Raw genomic sequence first — 6,892 nt, 5'->3', positions numbered from 1 at the left:
CCCCGGCTTATCATGTAGCGGTAGCTTTCGGAAAGGTGGAAAACATATATTTAATACTTGCGCCGGGTATTTAATGTTCGGCTCCGCCCGAACTTAGACTTTCTTACTTGTTTTTAATACCCCTTTCATATTTCTTCCTGAATATTCTTCCCCACTATTTATTAGCCTCTTATTTTTCATATCATTCCAATTTTTGAAATGTACTTTACGTTTTTTACCATTATTGCACTTTTGGATTACGCTTGTTAATTCTAAATTGGCCATGGTCACCTGCACTTAAAACGTTTTTCCACTCACTACTTACTTGTGAGCTTAGGTTAATGTCCGAAAACTGATGGAAATTGAGAAATTTGGCGAACTTATGATACGAGAGAGTATTTTTAACGGTAATCTGCGAAAAACTAGTTTTGAGTAAATTGGCGCGACCATAATTTTAAATTGACATTTTCAATATTTACCAGCCCTTCTGCACCAGAAACTTGAATCTGTTTGAATTCTACAGGATTTCCGCATTAAGCCCTGTATGCAGCTCTCAAGAAAACGTTCAAGAAAAAATTGCCATTATTTCGCGTGTGTGTCCAAGGAATTTTGACATTTTTGATACCTCACAACCTGTTGCCTCACTCTTTCCTCAAGAAATAATGGAACGGGCATATATTTCTGTTGCAAACCTGAGTTGCCTTGTGCTCTTTTTTCACAAAAAACTTTAGAAAACCGTAGTAGAAAGCGTACACAGAGAAAATGATACAGGTAAAACGCAAGTTTTTAAAAGAAATTGTAAAATTAAATTTTTTGATATAATTTTACTTCATACAAAATAAAAAATACAGTATTTGTACTTACGACTTTAAAACGATACATTCGCAAAACAAAAACGATCGTAATAATATATTTACTTTTTTACTGAGGAAAACAAACGACATTAAAGAAATAGCGTCAAAAATGCGTATTTTAAAAACTAAAATGAAACATTTTAGAATATTGTCCCAACAAGTTGTAGTGCGATACAATTTTCAACAAGCAAAATAAAACTAGACATTTTTAAAATAAAAATGTTATATTATTTTCAGTCAATTAGGCATGAAAAATGTTTAAAACTAAAATGTTTTCCATTAGAATTTAAAAAGGTACCTAGCTATAATGAAAAACTTTCATATGCTTACATCATTTGTCGGAAAAATTGTATTCAGATAAATGTTACTTCAATCTTTAGAAAAGGCGATGGAGTTTATATAAACAATACTGCCATTCTAACCCCCCACTACATAAAAGGGGAATTGTTGGACTTCTTTGAACGAAAAAAGCTTTGGTAAGAGTAACTTACAAAAACAAATTCTTATGGGCTATTAAATAATAATTTCAAACTTTCTTTATTTAAATTACAGAATTTGACCAGCGTGAAGCAAAATTAGCAGGCCCAGCTTGGAAGTAAGGCATGAACATCTGTATGTATGTATATAGTAATATTAAAACATCTGTATTTCATTTATTAAATGTTGTAACTTATTTATAAGTATATGTATATCAATATATTTTTGACAATGTATGTACCAAACGACTTGTTGTGATTTAATAAAAATAAAATTTGAATATCATATTTGAAAACGCATGTTTTTAAAATGAAGAAAAAAATTTCAGGATTTAATTTCAACATGCGCATATTCAATTATCAAACAATCGTTTTTAAAAACGATTTAAAAATTTTCGTATCAAAAACAAAAACATGGATTTTGAAAATTGAATTGAAAATTTTCGTTCTCAAAATTTAAATAAATATTGTAGGTGCAAAACCTGGGTCAAAACGTTTTTAAAAGTAAAACGTTCCTTGCAAATTGGAAAACGAAAATTTCTCTGTGTAGTAAATTTCTTAAGAACTGCGTACTGCCTTAAGGAAATTTGACTCAAGAAAATTTCTTAGCCATTTCTTGTACGTCATTTTATATGGAGTTTTTGCTTTTCTTGAGAGCTGCATACAGGCTTTTAGTTTTATACCCATACTTCTTCTCTGAGCGCATTTCTCAGAATTTTTTAAATCATTTTTAAATTACTGACGTCAGAGTGAAAAACTAAAAACGCAATTTTACTATATTTGGCCCATGGTTTCACGAATATATTGATATTTGTGTTTAAAATTTACTATCGGGCGTTGATATATGTGTAATGAGCTAGACATTTATAAAAAAATATTAATTATTAAATAAAAAAAGAAATATAGCCAATACTGGTCAAGAAAAGGAGTTTCTATTATTGCCATCAGTGAAAATTACAAATCCCGAAAATCCCGGGACTACTTGCCAAGAATCCCGGGATTTTCGATACCTTAAAAAGTCTGGGATTCCGGGCTTAACATTCCTAACACTAACCTTATTTTTATACCTTTCATGAGCATGAAATGGTATTATAACTTTGGTCCGATGTTTGTAAGTACCAGAATAAGAAAAGGTAGACCCATTAAAATGTATACCTAAATGATCAGAACGACGAGCTGAGTCGATTTAGCCATGTCCGTCTGTCCGTCTGTCTGTCTGTCTGTATGTCTGTCCGTCTGTTTGTATGCAATGAAATTTGGTAGGTGGGTGTATTTTTATATTGTATTAATCATTTGTCGGAACCAGAGGAATCGGACCACTATAACATATAGCTCCCTTACAACTGATTGTTCAGATATGAGAATTTTCGTTATAACTTCTCCATTTATGCAGCTAAGAACATGAAATTTTGCAATACCTCCACCCATTGTTAACCGAAAACTTAGAGCGAAAATTACAAAGATCGGGTAACTATAACCTATAGCTCCCATACTACTGATTGTTCAGATATAAGATTTTTCGTTATAACTCCTCCATTTAAGGAGCTAGTAATATGAAATTTTGCACTGTTGTCACTCATTATCAAAAGAATACTTTAAATGAAAATGGCGAAGATCGGGTCGCTATAACCTATAGCCTCCATACAACTGATTGCTCATATATGAGATTTTTTGCCATAACTTCTCCATTTATGCAGCTACACATGAAAGTTCTCACCATTTTCACTCATTATTAACAGAATATTTACAGTGAAAATAATAAAAATCGGGTCACTATAATATATATCTCCCATTCAACTGATTGTTCAGTTATGAGAATTTTCGTTATAGCTCCTCGATTTATGCAGCTAGGAACATGAAATTTTGCAATACTTCCAACTATTATCAACAGAATTCTTACAGTGAAAATAACAAAGATCGGGTCACTTTTACATATAGCTCCCATACAACTGATTGTTCAGATATGAGATTCTTTGTTATAACTTCCCCATAATGCAGCTAGAAGCATGATATTTCGCACTATTTTCACTCATTATCAACAGATAGTTTACAGTGACAGCGCTGCTTTTACTTCCCAGCAAAAAACACGATTACCACAGAAGCGAAAGTGGAAACGAGCTAGGCGATGAGAATCGCTTACCCTTTCGCTTCAGGAAGGCCTTATTTTAACATGGGCATGTCATTGGCGGTAAGCCCTTACCCGCAGCATTACCTTCAAACGAAGGGAGAACGCATGCATAAACAGAATCCAGAGAAGCGAACAAAGAATGCCTTACAGAGAAACTAATGTAGAATGCCAGATGAGTACATACTTATTTACATATATTAAATCAGAAAATGTGTTAAAAGATTAAAATTAATTAAAATTTATATAAATCAGTTTTTATACATACATATGTATGTATTTGGGTATTTAGATTTTACTTAAAAATCGGTATGTACATACATGCATATTTAATTAAGCTTAAAATTGTACTTCCTCACTCATGTACTTGACTTCATTGACTGACTTCAACTTCGCTGCAAATTGAACAAAGCAAAACATGATTTTTATGCGAGACAAATTTCCACAGAAACTAACGGTAGAAAAAGATTTTTTGGATATCCATTCTATTTTTCAGCTGGCTACGATGTAGCATTCTACTTTGCATTCCCTGAAATGAAGCAAAGAAGCGAAATAAAAAAAAAATATTGTAGGACATTCTACTTTGCATGCCCTGAAATGAAGCAAAGAAGCGAAAAAAAATAAAATGTTGTAGGACATTATACTTTGCATTCCCTGAAATGAAGCAAAGAAGCGAATTAAAAAAGAAATATTATAGGACATTCTACTTTGCATTCCCCAAAATGAAACAAAGAAGCGAAATAAATAAAATATTGTATGACATTCTACTTTGCATTACCTACAATGCCTAAAAGAAGTGAAAAAATTCGAAGGCATTACAACGCTATGCCTTCTAGAACACGTTACCACTAAAAGCGATTACCGATTTTTTGCTGGGTTGTTTATTCCTTTAATACTAATGTTCGCCTGCGAGGCTACTTTGAAAAAAGTACAAATTTTGTATTTTTAAAACCTTAAATTTATTTAAAGAATGGATGTAAACATATTTCATACGTTTCTACAGTAAAAAATCAAAATAATTGTTTTAATATTAATAAAAATAATTCATTTTAAAATTTAACACATATTTTATCATGTTTTTGAGAGGGGTAATTTAAAAAAAAAATATTTTAAAACGAACGAACTCAAACATTTCAAAAATTATCCTAAACGTATTCGTATTTACTTTCACACTTAAAAGGAATTCATTGTTTATCTTTTCTATTGTGACTTGTACCTACAAATGAAATCGACTTTTTTGTATCACATTGAGCCTTATGAATAAAAACTAAGCAATTGATTTTTCTTAAAATTTCAGACCTTTTATGTAAATTTATTGAATAAATCAAGCAAAAGGTTTGAAATTTCAAGAAAAATCAACTGCTTAGTTTTTTTATTTATATGGCCCATTCACTGAAATCTTCTTCCAAATTGTCCTCACTATCGCTTCCATTCAACGATATTTCTTCCAACCATTTTAGAACTTGTTCTTCATAGGTACCCCTCTCGAAAAGTAAAAAAAATATTAAGTTCAAAACAGAAAATATCCAACAAACATGTTAAAAACTGAAAAAAGTACAGCAAACAAAATTACGTTTACTGCTAACTTTCGCCTGTCAGGCGTCAAGAGGGCGTGGAACTCAGCCGCGCAAGGCCCACTGTACAATGTGCGTCTGCTAACAACCTCGAACAACGCTAAACTTAGTTGGCGTGAACGCTTACTTTGATCATAAAAAGCGTTCCTGAAATATCGCGAGAAAACAGAATTCGTTCCGCCTCACAGACGAACGTTAGTGTTCTAGGGTTAAATTCTAATTTTGAAACAGGTGGCAACCTATTCAAAATATTTTCAAACCACAACCTCTTCCGTCTGACATCTATATCAGCAGGGCCGTCGAGAGAAAACTAGGGCCCGGAACTAAAATATCACGGGCCCCTATATATAAAGTGTATAGAATTAAAAGCATATGGCCCAAATCGCCGAAAACGAAACCGAGAGGAACAATTTTTTTTATCAGGTTTCACAGATTTTTGAAGCCATGAAAATTCACTTAATCCTGAAACACCTTTAAATTTATGAAAATTAAAAAAGCATATCATATTTAAGGGCCGCCATTTTTGGGATTATACTTGCTTCTCTTCGATTGCCTTGTATTACATTGAAGTTAATCAAAAAGTATTCGACAAAACAATCAGTGATTAACTTTCTTACAGCCGCACTCAGAGTCGTTTAATGATTACTTCAGGTGTCCCTCAGTAACGATTTGAAAAAATTCCCTCTCAGAGTCAGTTAATGATTCATTAACAGCGTTTAATGTACATTAAATTTAAGTAAACAAAAACCTTTACTTAACTTTTTAACGAATGATTTTGAAATTTTTTGTTTGTTTTCAATAAATTTCAATTTCGATATCGTCGCTGTAACAGTGGTAATGGCCCAGTGAGCAGAGCACTTTCGTGTCATTCAAGAGATCCGAGTTCAATCCTCGGCAACAATTTTTTTTAATAAAATTGTTTTTAAGTTTTATTGCTTAAAAAATTCATATTTTTATTTTATTTAACGTTTGGAAACTTTTTTGATTCATCTTTTTTCTTTTAATTTCAGTTTCTCAAATTTTTAGTTTTTCCTGTTACAAAAAAATATTTTTTTCATTTCGTTTAGTTTTTGGAAAACTTATTGCTAAACGATAAATATAATAACACTATTAGCACATCTTTCAATTACTCATTCGAAATACAGAAAACAGCTTTCAAGATAGTTGTCTCTCGAAAGACTGAGGTGAGTTGAAACACAGATACCAGTTATTGGTCTTGTTGTTTCTTTCAGCAAACAGTTTCTACAAATGTAATTAGATTAAAAAAATTTTTCGTTTTTAAAGCAACAAAATCTATAAATCAAGAGAAAATAAGATCAAAAAAGCAAAAAAAAATCAATAAGGACAGTTTATAAAAATTTAACAAGAAAAAAAAATAAAACCAAAAAAAGGAAAAAAAATGTTCCTGCCCTAGCACTCGAACTCGAATGGCACGCAGTGCTCTGCTCACTCAGCCTTCGCGTCTGTTGATCCAGTGCACGCAAAATGATATAAATACTTATTTTTATAATTACCTTCCTTTTATTAGCTCGGGATGTAACTATGTAATATTGATGCGCCTAAAAGATGCAGCGATTTCTGTTCTCAAGTTACATACCTGATGACAGTACGACTGGCAATTACAATAGGGAGGTTTTAGTTTTTCAAACTATAATTTTATTATATTTTATTTCAAACTGAACGAAAAAAGTGAGTGATGCCACAAAAATTAAAAGGCCGAAACTGGGGCCATACTTAAATTTTGTATTTCATAATTTTTAACTCTGAGAGGAAACATTAATTAACAGATTTAACGATCATTAGTTAAGTGCCCGTTAGAGCTAATTTAAGGAACGTTTCTGAGTGCGGCTGTTAATGAAAATAAAGTCGGTATGATTTTTTAAG

Source organism: Rhagoletis zephyria, unplaced genomic scaffold (assembly GCF_001687245.7).
Source record: "Rhagoletis zephyria isolate East Lansing unplaced genomic scaffold, Rhagoletis_zephyria_1.1 Rzeph_scaffold_00065, whole genome shotgun sequence".
Classification (NCBI taxonomy): domain Eukaryota; kingdom Metazoa; phylum Arthropoda; class Insecta; order Diptera; family Tephritidae; genus Rhagoletis; species Rhagoletis zephyria.
This window is presented reverse-complemented; position numbering follows the sequence as displayed.